The sequence below is a fragment of the Gallinula chloropus genome (assembly GCF_964237585.1).
Source record: "Gallinula chloropus genome assembly, chromosome: 23".
Classification (NCBI taxonomy): Eukaryota; Metazoa; Chordata; class Aves; order Gruiformes; family Rallidae; genus Gallinula; species Gallinula chloropus.
The window spans coordinates 2,249,504-2,265,155 of record NC_140108.1 but is presented as its reverse complement, the minus strand read 5'-3'; positions in this window follow the sequence as shown (position 1 = coordinate 2,265,155).

The following is a 15,652-nucleotide window of genomic DNA, read 5'->3' as shown; positions in this document are numbered from 1 at the left end:
AGGTCACTAAGGTACTTTGTGTTATCACTGGGTGTGAGTGGAATTTGCTGTGGGGTGTTATTGTTTCCCTCTCCCTGTGGTTTTGTCAGTAAAGTGTCCTTATCCCACCCCATGGATCCTCTGTCCATTTCTCCTCTGGGACTGAGCAAGAGTCATGTGGTGCTCAGCCACTGTTTGGGGTTGAATCACCACAGGCACTCGTTGTGCTGAGTCTGGGTGCAGTGTTGAGCCAGCAAAAAAAATCCACACTCTCTCCATGCTCTTTCTGTTCTCTCTGATGAAGATTTCTGGGAGACTTTCAGGTTTAAAAAAAAGAAAAAAAAATTAAAAAAATCATAAGTTTTGGAAAAAATCCCAATCAAACTTGGCAGCAGAAAAACAATATTTCATAAAAATGGGATATTTTGAAAGAAGGACCTTTATTTCCAAGGAAAACAGTGCTTGTTCAGAATAATTGCCTGGGATTACTCCTGACCACATTTGATCAGGACAGCCCTGCCTGGTGATAGAAGCCGGCACAGCCACCCAGCACGGTGCTGCCCTCAGTCTCCACTGCAGAGGGGCCTGATGTGCGCTCACACAGGTACTTTATTAATGAAAAATGTTTTGAAAAGTGAAAAATGATCCTTTTCCCCCCTCCCCATTCCTCCCTCTCCCTGCCAGCAGCCAGCACTGTGCACACACCTCGACGGCCGTAATACCAGGACATCGCAGCAGCTGCTCCTCTTGCTGGCTTTTGGGAGAAAAATTGGGCTTTCCTGAATTATTGCCTGCTTATGGGCATCCTTCTGGGCTTTTGGAGAGCCTGGCACCCCCATGGATGGATGGATGGATGGATGGATGGATGGATGGATGGATGGGCTCAACAGCCCACTCCTGGATGAGTCACCTGCGTGTGGCCACTGCAGACAGCTTTGTGTTTTGCAACCCAGCAGCCTGAGCTGCCAAGCAGGATTGTGCAAGCTGGGTATGAGAGGGCATCTGTCTGGAGCTGCAGCAGCCTCCCAGCAAGGGAGCAGACAGAATGCTCCTTCTGGGCAGGGGTGAAGCACCCACCTTGCCTGGCCCAGACAAACTTGTGATGCCTTCGCCTCACGCAGATGCTTTTTCAGAGCTCAAGGTGATAGCTTTCACTCAGATATTCCTCTAAACTTGTGTAACATTCCTAAAGAGTAAGGTGTTACAGGCAGAAACCCACAGAGCAGCTGCTTTTTGCTATCTCAGAAACAGGGAAAGCCCCCTTGGCTGCAGACAGCATCGCTCTGGGGATGAGCAAAGATCCTCTCCTTTCACCCAGCTCCTCTACCTGCAGACACTGCAGGAAAACAAACCTGGCCTTTTCCTAGTCAGAAAAGCGATTTTTTCCCCACTTATCCAGCAAGTGCAGCCAGGCTGGCAGTGCTTTGTGCAGCCTGTGTGTCCCCAGTGGAAAGGGGACCCTCCACTACGTGATGCTGTAAGTGTTTCAGGAAAGCTGACAGCACTGGGGACCATGTCTCTGCCTTTAGCTCACGTGTGGCTGGGAGCTAACCCTTTGCTGGCCACTGTGACTTGATTTGCTGCAAAGGGTACATGGTTTTAGTGCCTCTCACCACAGCATCTTTAAGCCATGGGCATGAACAGGCAGTGACCTGTGTTGTTTTGAAGTTCATGGCTAAAGTAATTGTGAAGAGGGAAGGAAGAGCTTTCAGAGACGAAGGGCAAAGCTGCAGACAGGGTCATGGCACAGGTACATTAGCCCACACAATCCAAGCACTCACCCTAGGAAAAAGCAATGAAGATGGGACATGTTCCCTCTTTTGGGGCCCACATCCCACTATATCATCTCTGAGAGTCACTTCTATTTGTCTTGGGTTTCCAAATATCTGGTGGGCTGAAGGAGAGGTGATATCCCTTTCACCTCACCTGGCCCTTTGGCTGCATCATGAAGCCCAGGCTTGATGTGGGATGTGGAAGCTCCATACACTGCAGTAGAAAACAGTGTTGCAAAGCTCTCTGCACTGTATTTTGGTGCTGTTCCAGCAGGACATTCATATAATGGGAAACTGCAGAAATAAATCCAAGTCTTGGCTCTCTGTAGTCTGGGACTTGCCCAACTGAATCCAAGAGATGGGCTGACCTTACAGCACCCACAGCCCGATGGGATCAGAGGCAGGGGATATCTGTTGCTTTTCACTACTCTGCCCCACTTGCCTTCCCAAAATAATCCCAGATTCTTGGAAGATAAAGCCTCCAAAGCTCCCTTGATCTTTACAGATTTTGAGGTTTGGGGTTGTTTTTTTCCTTCTAAGTTCAATGTTTTCAGAGATTTCAGCTGTTTCTTTGGATCTGAAAGTGGTGAAAGAAGGGAAGAAAACACCAGGCAGCATTTCCAGCCACTCTGAAGCACTAATCTGGATGCATGCTGTAATCCAGCCTCCTCAAACCCTGCTCTTCCAGCCTCAGTATCCTGCATACACACAAGAACCTACAGCTCCCCTGCCTTGGCTCAAGGGTCATCCAGACTGACCTGAGCATGGAATGAAACTTTCTCCTGCAGACTTTACACCTTTCACTGATCCACTGGGAAGAACCCAACGGGAGGTGGTGGTGCTAGAAGCAGATTCAGGCACTCATGTGTCTTGTGTATAAGATGTGGGGCTTGGCACAGGCTGGGCAGCGTGTTGTGCTGGGACTCTGTAGGAAATACCAAAGGCAGCACAGTGCAGGAGCTTTCTCTTGTATGGTCTTGGTGTCACCTGCCAGACTCTGAGGAGGTTGACTGGAGTTGGAGACAGCCTTGGTATGGGGACTGGTGATTTCTTTTTTGATCAGGAAGGGGTGCCTTACTTTGAAGCACATCTCCAGCACTTAGGGGTCAGAAGAGTTGCATGACCTCCCCAGGCAAGGTTCTGACATCCTAGGTTTTGCTCCTGTCCATCATGGAAGGCCCTCAGGAACCTGTGTAAACTGTGTATGAGGCCCTTCCTTGGAGTTTCCTCTGGTACTGGCAGCCTGGAAAACCGATCTTCTGGTTACAGGCCAACTGCTCCTACCAGTAGATTCCCATGTGCAAACTGACCTGTGTCACTACTGCTCACTGAGGGGGTAAGAGCATTTATATGGCTTTTGGCTGAGCTGACCTCAGGTAAGATGCAATCTGGGGGCCACTGTAGATGTTGAGGTGCTGGGTACCCAAGCAGAGCAGATGGGGACACCCCAAACACACATAAACCTCCCCAGCTTGTTATTGGCCAGTTCATGACCACTGAACCACAAAGGGTTCCCCAGGCAAAGAGAACCCCAGTGAGCTGGCAGTGCCTGGACAACTGGGGTGTCTTGGGGGGCAAGCAACCAAGAAGGTGGCAAGCATCTGGATGAGATGGTTGGGAAGTAGCTGTGCTTCTGAAAATGTGCTGGATTTGGTTATTTTTGGCTAGCTTAGGCCCAAAGTTGCAGCCTGCAATAAGTGCTGTACTTCCAACAAAGACAAAACAGGAAGATTTTTTAAATCAGAAACTACAGAAGAAAGATGCTTCTTGAATAATCTAAGACTAACAAGCCCATTCATCAAAGTTGGGAACTAATAATGTGACCAGAGTGGAAATCTCAGAGTAGGGCAGGTCTGAAAGGAGACAAGAGGCTGTCATGTGCTGGGCACCCAAACTGGCACAGAGCAAAGGTGGTCGAGTGCTGCTGGTGTGTGGAGGGAACACATGTGGGCAGAAACTGGCAGGAGCTGGAAGGTCTCACCAGATGAGAGTAAGACCCAGAATTTGAATACTTTCAGGCCAAATTTGGCAATTCAAAAGAATGCACTTTTGAATTGGAACCAAGTTGCTTCCCAAGTGCTTGATCTGCTTGTCAGATCCCTGACATCTTAGAGGAAGGGGGTGTAGAACAAGGTATTTCTTTGTGGGGCCATTTAGTGACCTTCAGTGGGTGATGGTCAGTCAGAGAAACTGTACTGCTGGAGATGATCCTTGGCCACAGCTGGACCTCAGGCATCTCCTATTAAACCTTCCTGGAGCCAAACAGAATAAAAAAAGATTGGGGGAATGTGTGGGGTGTTTTCCTGGACAAATCACAGCAGAGGCACCTCATCTCCATGCAGAGCAGGCCTGGAGTAGAGAGAGATATTTGAAGCCAGTGTAAACTCTTCTAACTTCTTCCTCTGCTGTCAGGGACAAGTGCACAATGTTTCTGGGACCAGGAAGCACAGGTTTTTAGGATATCTGTGCTAGGAGCATCAGGGAATAGAGCTGGACAAGGCACAAATGGCTGACTTCTGCAGTGGCGGGGCCAGGGCCTCCCCAAGGAGCTGACATTCCGCCTGCGCGATTGGGATGAAGGAAGAAGCCAATAAATCCCTTTTTCTCTGGCCAGGTGGTTTCCTTTTGACAAATGATGGCTGTGGGTCAGGCAGGTCTGGTTTTACAGCCCCCCTGTGCCAGCCTGACATGCCCATAACTCTGCTCTGGCAGATTACTGAACCGATCGCTCATTCCGCAAAGGAAAGCCAGAGGCTAATTACAGCGAGGCCTGTAACACGATTCCGGCCTACGGAAGAGCTCTCCAGCCTCAGCTTTCCACACGCTGCCCAGGGGTGCCTCTCTGTACCCTCTTTTACATGTACACACTTCCCTTCACACATCCCATGTGGCTTTCAGCAGGAAGAGCCATGAGGCTCACCCAGCATCCCTTGACCAACAGCACTGCCTACAGCGACGCTTGGGGCTCATGCATACTTGGCAGTGGGACTATGAGGGATCTGGATGTTGCTGACAACAGATGAGGAAAACTGTCCAGGTGATGGAGGCAAGAGGATTGTGGTGGGGGGTGAGCAAAAAGGAGCTGCTCAGTATTGAGTATTTCATCAATACTGATCAGTATTGAAGCTCAGTGGCTCCACAGTCCTCTCCTGTGTGTCATAAATCAGAGCTCCTCTCTCAAAGGTCATTTCCAGAGTGGGACATGAGGAACTGCAAAGGATCAGTGGGTGAAAAGCAGCTGGGATGCTGAAGATTCCAGTCTGGGAGAAATGGGAAATGGTAGGCATAGCTGTAAATGGTGGGCATTCAGCCCTGCTGCAGCCAGGCTGCCCCAGCCCAGACACATTCCCCCTTGCCTGCTGCTACTCCCACTCAGCTGCTGCTGCTGCTCTACCCACCTGGAGATCAAGAGGAGCCCCGTGCAGGGGCAACGGCTCCTCCACGTTGAAGTTTGCAGATTGTTTCTTGGGATCTGGGAGCTCTTTGTCCAGCAATGAGATTTCCTGAGCTCCAGATAAGAGACACAGAGACACCCATGTCAAAAGAGAGAGGATTGTCCCGTGAAACGCCCTGGAGCCATCCTCCTCCACAAAACCCCACCTGAGCCAGGGCAGTCCCCTGAACAGACGTGTTCAGCATCTGCGTGTTGTTTCTGGTCCCTCTGCCCAAGAAACCATCAGGGATGATCTCCAGCCCCTAAGAGCTGCCCCAGAGAGCTCAGCCAGGCTCTCCAGCCCTGAAGCGGGCTGGCAGCTGGAGAAAAGGGACTTCTGTGGGAGCAGAGAGAAGACAAGCCCCTCCCTACTGCTGCAGAGGGAGGCAGGGCTGTCTCTGGGGCCACACCATTCCGGGTTTGTGGAGACAGATCCATTCTCTGCCACCACTCAGGAATGCAGCTCGAGGTGGAGCAGCAGGTGCTGGAAGGAGGGTTGCAACCAGTCTGGCCCTCCAAGAAAAATACCAGCCCCGCTCACCGAGGGGAAGGAGCAGGAGCGGCCTCTGCACAGCCGGATTTATGGGCCCCAGCAGGCTGGAAAACATCCAGCCAACATTTCAGCAAATCCAGCCTCCGTCAGAAGTTACAGAGTGATAGGTGTCCCTGCCAGAGCCACAGCTGCTGCCCCTCCTGAGCCAGCCCCGGGGCAGGCGGTGAAGTCACCCTCACACCTCGGGCTGCGGGGATGGTGTCGGGGTCGATGGTGGGTGCACCCCAGGCACTGCTTCCAGACAGATTGCTGCAGCAGGACAAGCACTGGCAGCACCTGGAGGTGCACTGGGGACCAGCATCACAACTGAATGGTTGGGGCATGGTTTAGGGGCTGCATGACATCAGCTATGAGGAGTATAGGGTTCGTTTACAGAAAATGGTGGAGATGGAGCTGGGTTGACCCCAGTTTCCCTTTCCAGGTCCCAGCTGGGCCACCCTCTCTGGTAGTGCCTTCCAGGGGTCATGCCCTGTTTGCAACCATCTCCTGTTGCCCACCATGGGTGCCCACAGCTCTCCCTGAACCCAACAGCTTGCATGGACAGCTTGCCCCTTCAGGCAGGACGTTGCTGTGGCTTCCAGAGAGCTCATAAGGGCATATGGTCATTCGAGCCTGGAACAGATGAGCAAGAGGAGAAAAAACCCAGGAGAACTTCCCTTTAAAGCCATTCATCTCCATTAATGCAAGGCCTCAGCCCTCACAAGCCTAGTTGTCCTCATCAGCCAAGAGCAGGCTCCTTGGGACAAGTTTTCCTTGAGTTTTGAAAGTACCTGCCATGCTGAGTGCAATACAAACAGCTTCTGGTGGCTGGGAAGATCCATCACTTCCCACTCATCCTTTCCCCAGTCCCAATCATGTCCTTTCTGCCTCATCCCCAGAGAAACTCCACAAACACCCACACACACCCCTTTTCCCCCTGCAATATCCCCAGGGCTTTTTGCACAAGGACATGAGCACTGATCTTGAGATAATACCTCTGTTCCAGCATAAGACTGGGAAGCAATGGGGATGGAAGGGAGACAAGCTTGCTCAGACCCAAAACAGGCATCTTCCCACTCATCTGGAATATTGTGTCCAGTTCTGGGTCCCTCAGCTCAAGAAGGACAGGGAACTACTTGAAATAGTCCAGTGCAGGGCCATAAAGATGATTAAGGGAGTGGAACATCTTCCTTACGAGGACAAGCTGAGGGAGCTGGGCCTCTTCAGCTTGGAGAAGAGGAGACTGAGGGGTGACCTCATTAATGTCTATAAATATCTAAAGGGCAAGAGTCAGGAGGCTGGAGCCAGGCTCTGCTCAGGGGTGGCAGTGATAGGACAAGGGGCAGCGGGTGCAGCTGAAGCAGAGGAAGTTCCATGTGAATATAAGGAGGAATTTTTGTCTCTGTGAGAGTGGCAGAGCCCTGGGCCAGGCTGCCCAGAGAATCTGGGAGTCTCCTTCTCTGGAGACATTCAAACCTGCCTGGATGTGTTCCTGTGTGACCTAATCTAGATGACCCTGCTGTGGCAGGGGGGTTGGATTAGATGAGCTTTTGAGGTCTGTTCCAACCCCTGACATTCTGTGATTATGCTGCAAAATACTCCAGATCCTCAGCAGTCTCCAGGGGGAGAGCAAGGACACTCCTGACAGAGCTCTGCTGTCGGAGACAGATAATGGTCCAGCTCCCTCCCCTGTTGCCACAGGAACACCAATGCCTGTCCAGAGACACATCTGGATGGTGAGGAGCTCTCAGCACACCACACATGGGGAAGATAAATCAGCACAGTACCAGGACAAGGGCAAGGATGCAGAAGAGGGTGCAGGCACAGGAGGCAGAGCATCCCCTTTGCTCAGTGCCATGGAAGGATTTATTTATTACATCTTGCTTCCTGTCTCAGGACACCAGGCTTTTGCCTGTTCTTTTCACAGAGCAGTTTTCCCTCCCAAAGGACATTGTTTTGGAGTCAGTGGTCATCTTTTCACTCCTTAGAAGAGTTCATATTTCCTTCCAGTGTCCCTGAAGCCATGCAAGCCAAGATGCTGGGGCCATGGTACTGAGGGACAGGAACTGAGAGTAGAAGCACATGGGCACTGTTTATGGGATCGTGGCTCCCATGCTGATCTTGCTTATGAGAGTGTGAAGCAGAGAGAGGGACTCCCCAGCAGATTCTCTGCACCCCCACACCTCTCACTCAGGGCCAAGCATCCTGTGCAATGCCCCAGGTTGGTCCCCAGCCTCACTCCACTCCAGGGCTCTGCCAGAGCCAGTGCTTGGTTCTACTGCATCCCATCCTTTCACCCTCCTACCTGGAGTTGTGAAGAACCCAGAGTTCACCTGATGTCACCCCTGGGTCCTGAAGGAGCTATGCAGAGGTGGCTGAGCCTGGAGGCACCATGTCCATGGAGGTGTTTTGGGTTCCCTGGTGAGGCAAGGGGGCCCCATTCTGTGGCTGCTCAAAGCTCCCAGGCAGTTTCATCTCTGTGCTGGAGCCACAGAAGCTCTCCAACCAGGGTGAGACTCATCACACCAGTTCAAAGGCTTTTGCAGGGTTTATAGTGCCCTTTATCTTAGCTCTGAAGCAGACTGTTCTCAACCAGGCCCCTTTGGAAAGGTCTCTTGCTTCAGTTTCCAAGTGCACCCATCCACTTTACCAAGTTCCCTAGTGAAACAGAAGTCACAGGCTAGCACTGTGTCTCTGTGTATGTCTCTCAGCCCTCTGAAAGCTTTCCCAACATCATATCCAGACATCTAGTGCAGTTCTCAGTGATATGATGTTCCTGGGAGGTTTTGGGGAGGAGGGTGTAGGATGCAAGACTTCCCAGTTGCCTGTAGGCTGCATGGGGAAGTTCAGGATCAGCAGAGGATCCCCATGGATACTGTTCCTTCTGGCACAAATAGCCCAGAAATCCAGCTCCAGACTTTCTGCTCCTCTCAGATGGCTTGTGCTTCACACAGGTTCCTCAAACCAGAGGTGCAGGTAGCTCTCCTTGAGCCTTGATGGGTTGCCATCACCAGCTTTCAGATGTCACCCTCACACCGGGGTCACTCAGCCTCAGCAGAGTCAGGCTGCCTCAGTGAGATGGGACTGTGTTAGTGGCAGGTAGGAGTAGAGACAGGAAGGTCACTCCAGCCCAGGAAGGGGGACAATCTCTGGATGGAGTGTTGCAGAAAAGATCAGTGTGTGCCTAGGAGGGAAGACTGCTGTCTGGAGGCATGTGTGCAACAGGCATCTGTAAAACATCTGGATCTGTGTGTCCCCAAATTCTTCACAGTCACAAGCTGAACACACGCAGCCTTCTTCTCTAGGAAGAGTATTTCAGGGCAACTAAAGAAGGTGGGGAGCAGGGTGGAGTCGTAAAGCTGATGGGAGATTGGGTCCCTCACGATGTCTCCCTGCAGACATTTCCCCTGAGATCAGGAATCCTCGGGGAATTCTCTGAGGGGGGAACGTGGATACCCTCGTGGTGTCCATGCCCAAGGGTCAGTGTTCAGTGGTGTCAGGAACAGTGATGGGGGGGCTGTCAGGCCAAGGTTCCACATTTCAAGACCCAAGCATCGTTTAGCTGAGTGAAGAAAGCAGCTAAACCAGTGAGGTCTTGTTAATTTAAAACAAAATATTAAAAAAATCTAATTCAACAGCTCATTACCTTGTGTAAAAAAGGGTTTAGAAGTCTTTGATTTCTCCCCCTGGGCAATCTGTAATCCCTCAGCTAAGTCCTGAGCCCTTTAATTAAGACCTCAGTCATTTAAATTGTTAATGAAGATCCATCGGGGGACCATCATTCTCATTCCTGATTTCATCTTGTGCTCATTAGAGGCTCCTGATTAAAATTCATCATCTCAGAAGATATTTATATCTCTCAAACTGTCCCTGGACCTCATTAATTCACAGCCACCTGTTTGGAGAGAGATGGGGCCACCTAAAAAGCCCTGATCTGGATTCGGAGCTGGGGTACTACCCATCTGACTGACAGGTGACAGTGTTGGCCTTGGTGAGAAGAGAAGCCCTGCACAGCATGTGAAGGGACACAAGGCTGCAGGGGATGCCATGGGGGCAGAGCACGAGGCCAGACTGTCCCTAGTGGGGCAAGAGAAAAGATGGCCAAGGAGCCACCAACCAGATGTGCCAGAGGACCCATGCCACATCAGCATCCTGGCAGGTACAAGGACTTGGAGATGTTGAGCCATGGGAAGAGAGCACCCCATGACTCCTCCTCTGTCCCACTGGCACATGTGGGTCCCACCTGTCTCAACAGCCTCCTGGGGACGTGGCCACTGGGATCCCCAGGCTGTCAGTCTCTTCACTGAAAGAGAAGCCTCTCCAAATATCCTCCTCCACTGCTATTCCCCATATGCTGCCTTTCCCTTCTCCTGTCTCCTATGTGTGCCAGTTCCATGGACCTTTCTGTGCCTGTTCCTGTCACAGGAGGGGATCCTCCCCCTCTGCTCTGCCCTGGTCAGGCCCCACCTGGAGTGTTGTGTCCAGTTCTGGGCTCCCTGGGATAAAAAAGACAGGGATCTCCTGGAGAGAGTCCAGAGGGGCTACGGGGATGATGAAGGGCCTGGAGCATCTCCCCTGTGAGGAAAGGCTGAGGGAGCTGGGGCTGTTCAGCCTGGAGAGAAGAAGACTAAGGGGGGACCTGATTAATGTTTATCAATATCTGAAGGATGGGATGCAGGGGGCAATGGGCAGCCCCTTTTCAGTGTCTGTGGGGACAGGACAAGGGGCAATGGCTGCAAGTTGGAGCACAGGAAGTTCCCCAGCAACCTGGAGAAGAACTTTTCCCCAGTGAGGGTGAGGGAGCCCTGGGACAGGCTGCCCAGGGGGTGTGGAGTCTCCATCTCTGGAGAGATTCCAGCCCCGTCTGGACGCCGCCCTGTGCAATATGAGCTGGGGAGCTGCTTTGGCAGGGGGTTGGACCCCAGGAGCTCTCCAGGTCCCTTCCAACCCCTGGGATTCTGGGATTCTGGGATCCTTCCACACCTGAAGTTTGCTGTGACTCTGCTGATGGGCCACACCAATGGTTTCTTCCCATGCTCAGCCTATGTGTGGGTCAGGGTCCCTGGGGTTGGGGACCAAGCCCAGGGATCAGAGCCATCTGGAGTCATTTTTTCCCCTTGACCCAAAAGGAAGCCTTTCCTTTGGGGTTCCTGGTGGGTTTGCTCAGCCTCACATTCCCCTGCTTTGGGTCAGCCTTTAAATAAAAATGGCCTATGAAAATAGGAAAAGAGTTTTGTTTCAAGGCTGTCTAATGAAATACTCCAGCACTTCTGAAATTAGACATTTCTGCCTTGAAAACATCTAGCAGGACCACGCTGACACTTTCACACACATCCAAGCGACTGAAACATGAACTTACAGCTCCTTCTGGTCCTGCTGAAACCCCAGTTTGGGTGAATTACTACCCGTTAAAGCTTCCAGCTGGCTGCTCCCACCACAACCCACTGCCCTGCAACCCAGCTGAGCAACCCAAGTCATCATGGGCCCCTTCCACTTTGTGTGTCACCAACAATGCCATGACAGCGTTACAGCTCTCCCAGCCACGCTGACAGTGCATGAGGCAGAGAAGAGCCCTTCCTCCTCCTCTGGTGGCTGAGCCCAGCCAGACCTGCAGCAATCACAGCATCACCAAGCAGGAAAAAAATCCTTGGGTTGCTGTGGACAACAGAGGGGTGTGGGGTGGTGAATAAGAAGGGTGATAAATGCACTTTGAATCTTTTTTTCCTCCAGACAGACACATTTAAAAGTGACCCACGAGGGACCTTCCCCTTTTGGTCCCAAATAATAGCAGCTCTGAATGGGTTTGAACAGTGGGTTTATTCCCCTTCTGCTTTGGTTTTTTTTTGGTTCCTATTAGAAATTCAGGTCCTTGTGAGGGGTCTTGAATGAGCAGGGGCAGTGAGGATGCAACAGGAGGGAAGAGTGAACACAAGGGAATGAAAAATGGGTTTGAAAAGCTTTCCAAAGTGCTCAGCTTTTATCTGGCTGGAGTGGGAGAGGACGGCGTTTAACACAGTTTGCTTTGTGCCTGACAGATTTATTTAACTCCAACAATTGTGCTGCAGTTTGGAGAAAGGAAGCCTTTGTTGATGCTGCAGATCTGCCATGGCAAGCAATCTCCATGACCTTGCTGGAGCAAGGCCACTTTGAGTGGAAGAATGAACTGCTTATTTGGGATGAGGTGACCCAGAGCCTGCTGCCCACTGGGAAGCATCATCTGGGATGATCTGTCTGACAGAAGCTTCAGGCCTCAACTCTGCCCCTGGTAGCCAGGAGGGCATCCCAACTGTGTAAGTCCAGCCCAAAGAGCAGGAGGTCTTTTGGGCTATGGAAAAAACCCAGGGTCTGGGACAGAAATCTCCAGCTGCTGTCAACTTTGTTTGAACTCCCCCAATGGACACGCTCCCATTTGAAGTTGCCCAGGCAGTATTTGAGTAAATGATGTGTGAGAAACCAGTTATTTTGCAATCAGAACAAAGGGTGACCTCCTGTCTACCTGTGTTGAACAGAGGTCTCCACACTATCTCAACAGGTCCCCAGTTTGGGAAAGGTTTGGCAAGATTCGTGGGGGCAAAGCTGTCACTGGAGCCTGTCTGCCTGGAGCTGGGTCCCTTTTGGAAACAGGGATATTGCCTTGGATCCACCTATTGCCTTGTTCATCCTGGTCCAGGGAAAGGTGACCCTGCTCGTGGCAGGAGGGTTGGAACTGGGTGGTCTCCAGCCCAAACCATTCTGTGAGTCTATGAGACCACTGAGCAGAGTCCATGGACCTGCAGGACTTTCCTGCCTTCCCCAAGTCCATGGAAACGCATCAGTTGCTGTGGATCAGCTTGGTGCACATACTGAGGAGTCCTTCAGCCTTTCCCTTTTGGCTTCTCTGCTCCTCAGTAGGCAAGGGCTGATGGGAGGAGGTATGGAAATGGATTGCCAAGGACAGTACCCTCCAGCTCCTGTGCTCTGCTGTGAACAGGATGACCTGTGGCATGGGGGAAGGTGCAGTCTTCTGCTGATGGGCACAGCACCATGGCAGGTCTTACCCAGCCCTGGCAGAGGAAAGGAATCTCACTCAGGTCAGAAAGATGACCACCAACAGCATCTCTCCACTTTCTGACACAAGCAAACAAAGACCATGTTCTCCCTTGGGGAGCTGTGCTGTGGACAAGCCCATCTACCCAGCACTGGCCATCCCACTGAGGTGCCTGGGCTTGGGTGGTGGTATGTGTGGTGCAGGATGGGCATGGATGGCTCCCACGCAGCCCAAGCATCGTGTCCAGGACCCCGTGCAGCGTGGGAGCCAACACCGCAAGCCACTGCCTCCCTCTTGTGGGCAAATTTGGGGAAGGATGGGGTGAGCACCTGGAAAGCCCTGGCAAGACTGGCACCCATAAAACCCCCCACACACACACCTTGTTTGTCTCATGGGATGGTGAATCCTCCCACCCCAGGCATGGTGCCCTCTCCAACATCTGGGAGAGACCAATGTGCAGAGATGCAAGAGGCTCACAGGGGTCCTGGTGCTGGGCTGGTGTAGAGAAACAGTGCCCCTCCCAAGGGCTGGCACACTCAGAGCTTGCTCTGTGTGGGTGCAGACCCTGGGTTGAGCCAAATGAAGGAAGAAAAAGGCATGTAACTGTGCAGGGACCACCGTCTTGGGCCATCTGTGACAGGCTGCCCAACTCCTAGGTTGGAGAAGATTGGGCTCCAGCACAGGCAGAGAAAGATGGTCAGCATCAGCCAGAGCAAAAACCCCACAGCTGCAAAGACCAGAGCAGCATCCCCACAGGGCCTGATGGCTGCTGGGATCTGTGCTTCCCTGTCTGCCAATCCAGGTTTCTTCAAGCCTTTTGGAGAACATCTAGGTCCCCATGTGGGACTGGAAGGAAAAGGGGAATGGAGGGCCAAGGGAACTATTAAAATACCCTTCCTGGGCATAGTGGGTGGCAGCATATTCCCAGCTGCTCCCAGAGACATGGAGGCAGCCCTAAAGGATGCTCGAAGAAGCCTGAAGATGAAAAGAAAAAGGCTGAAAAGAAATAGCATGGGGAGCTGGGCAAGAATATGCAAACTCAGCTAAGACCTGCAAGGAAATGATAAAGGCCAGGGAAAAACAGAGAAAAATAACACTGCCAAGAGGGCTACAGGGAATAAGAAGGAATTTTGCAAATTGCAGCAAAGGGAAAGCAAATACAGTGTGAGTCAGCCCATTAATAAATGAGAGGGGAACGCAAATTAATGAGAATTCAGAAGCAGCTGAGGTACTGACCTGCTTTCAGAGTTTCTATTGCCTTCCCAACACAACGGGGCTTTAGGAGGCATTAACCCTTTCCTCCATCCCCTGCAGAACTGGGCATGACATTGGATGGTTCAGAAAGACTGGGGTTTCCAAAGGAGCCTGTGCCACTACAGTGGCCTCATTCAAACTCCTTGGTGCACATGTGAAAAGCTGAATTACAGCCCAATCACGAGTGTCTGTCAACATCTGCCTCAGCTGCCATGTGTTGCTCCCCACTGAGCACCCCTCTTGTGTGAACCCTCATCCATACATGGCTGGGCTTGTGCAAGAGCCTGGGGAAGGGCTTCTCCCACTCTATTTTGTTCATCGATCCTATTTTCTTTGCAGAGGTTTCCAGAGGCTTTTTCCCAGCCAGGCAGAACCATGAGCTCACCTGGGGAACCTGTTTCCACAACCACACAGGAATGGTGGGTGTTGGCTGGTGTAAACCAGTGCAGCCCCATTATGGTCATGGGGGGTGGGTTCTGTGTTACCCTGGAACCTTTGGCCAAAAGCAGAGAGGATCAAAGCACTTGTTGTTGATAACACAGACCAGCAGGATGTCTCCTCCATCCATCACTGTCTCTCTGGGAGGTCCCAGCACAGCCTCTCCCCTGAGCAGTGGCAGTTTGTTTTATGGATCAGCTCCTATTTGATGATGCCTTTATTGATCTTTACCACCATCCACCTGTGAATTCCTCATTCCCAATCTAATCTGCACCTCTCCAGTACCCATCAGCACCTGCCCTAGTCTGAACCTTCTCCTTCTGCTCTCAGCAGCATTATTTGCAGGGCAAGGTCCTACTCAGCCAAAGCAGCCTCGAGCCATGCTGGGCTTTGCCCTCCACAGCCCAAAGACCCATCACACCACTCATCCTTCTGGGAAACTGTGACTTACAGGACCTCATTTTGCAAGACTTCTTTTTTTCCCAAGCTCTCCCTTTTTAGAGGGTCCTATCCCTACAAGATCACTCAGAACACGGGGCCAGTAGCCTCCAGGATGGAAGGGAGCTGGAAGGTCTTTGTAGAGGCAGCAGAATTAGGGAAGCCCATAGCTAAAGTTGTGGCCTCTGACAATTTCTTTGCTGTCTTGGCTGCAGCTTCCCAGGCTGGATGTCTGCTTGCACCAAGCAGCTGAGGAGTATTTCAGTTAAACCAGCGCTGCTGTCAGGCAGGGAATGAAAATCTGCCCTTGAAAACCATTTGAGGGCACTGCAAACGATGCAAGAGTCAGAGACACTGCCAGGCAGATGTGCCTGGACTTCTGCAGGGTTTTGTCTGTTCTTCTTTGTCTGAGTCCCTAAATAAATGTCTGTTTGTGTCCCAAAGTACCTGGAACTTGCACTTTCAAATGCATTTTATAGGACCCTTCACAATCCTCTCCAAACTGGGATATGGCCAGGCTGATGGTCACACATCGAGTGCAGCCTTCTCTGAGATGCTCTTGCCAGACCCACTTCCAGAGCTGGGGCCCCAGTGCAAGGAAGATGTGGGACTGGTGGAGAGGGGTCAGAGGAGCCACAGAGATGATCAGAGGGCTGGAGCAGCTCCCCTATGGAGAGAGGCTGAGGGAGCTGGGCTGGGTCAGCCTGGAGAAGAGAAGGCTGTGGGGGGACCTCATTGCAGCCTCCCAGTCCCTGAAGGGAGCAGAGGAACAGGAGGGG